This window comes from Lupinus angustifolius, chromosome LG19, assembly GCF_001865875.1.
Source record: "Lupinus angustifolius cultivar Tanjil chromosome LG19, LupAngTanjil_v1.0, whole genome shotgun sequence".
Taxonomy (NCBI): domain Eukaryota; kingdom Viridiplantae; phylum Streptophyta; class Magnoliopsida; order Fabales; family Fabaceae; genus Lupinus; species Lupinus angustifolius.
Window position 1 is genome coordinate 10,088,418 of NC_032027.1, and position 1,688 is coordinate 10,090,105.

The window sequence follows — 1,688 nt, forward strand, 5'->3', positions numbered from 1 at the left end:
TTTGCCAAAAATTGTCATAATTGATGATACAGTTGCTATTTATAAGCATTGATAGCAACTTAGCATGACAAAGAATTGCATAACATGAATAATTTTTAAATAGACATTGTTGAGAATGTCATTTATTCTTCTTTCTATAAATATAACCTTCTTACTTGTTATTAGCATACTAATTCACTTTTTTCATAGGTAGTTGAAATTTCACATTCCATTCAATTATATGCATTATAGAAGATGACAATACACTTATTGCTCATTCATTATCTAAAATATCATTGTTAAAATAATACCCATGAATTTGCACCCATTAATTTGCTAAAAATTGTCATAATTGCTGATACAGTTGCTATTTATAAGCATTGATAGCAACTTAACAAGACAAAGAATTGCATAACATGAATAATTTTTAAATAGACATTGTTGAGAATGTCGTTTATTCTTCTTTCTTTAAATTTAACCTTCTTACTTGTTATTAGCATATTAATTCTCTTTTGTCATAGGTAGTTGAAATTTCACATTCCATTCAATTATATGCATTAAGGAAGATGACAATACACTTATTGCTCACTCATTATCTAAAATATCATTGTTAAAATAATACCCATGAATTTTCCAAAAATTGTCATAATTGCTGAAACAGTTGCTATTTATAAGCAATGATAGCAACTTAGCAAGACAAAAACATATTAATATACTTATTGCTAACTCATTATCTAAAATATCATTGTTAAAATAATACCCATAAATTTGCTAAAAATTGTCATAATTGCTGATACAGTTGCTATTTATAAGCATTGATAGCAACTTAGCAAGACAAAGAATTGCATAACATGAATAATTTTTAAATAGACATTGTTGAGAATGTCATTTATTCTTCTTTCTATAAATTTAACCTTCTTACTTGTTANGCATAAGATGAATAATTTTTAAATAGACATTGTTGAGAATGTCATTTATGCTTCTTTTTATAAATTTAACCTGCTTACTTGTTATTAGCATATCAATTCACTTTTTTCATAGGTAGTTGAAATTTCACATTCCATTCAATTATATGCATTATGGAAGATGACAATATACTTATTGCTTACTCATTATCTAATATATCATTGTTAAAATAGTACCCATGAATTTGAACAAAATTGTCATAATTGATGATACAGTTGCTATTTATAAGCAATGATAGTAATTTAGCAAGACAAAGAATTGCATAAGACGAATAATTTTTAAATAGACATTGTTAAGAATGTCATTTATTCTTCTTTCTATAAATTTAACCTTCTTACTTGTTATTAGCATATTAATTCATTTTTTTCATAGGTAGTTGAAATTTCACATTCCATTCAATTATATGCATTATGGAAGATGACAATATACTTATTGCTTACTCATTATCTAATATATCATTGTTAAAATAGTACCCATGAATTTGAACAAAATTGTCATAATTGATGATACAGTTGCTATTTATAAGCAATGATAGTAATTTAGCAAGACAAAGAATTGCATAAGATGAATAATTTTTAAATAGACATTGTTAAGAATGTCATTTATTCTTCTTTCTATAAATTTAACCTTCTTACTTGTTATTAGCATATTAATTCATTTTTTTCATAGGTAGTTGAAATTTCACATTCCATTCCATTATATGCATTATGGAAGATGACAATATACTTATTGCTAACTTATTA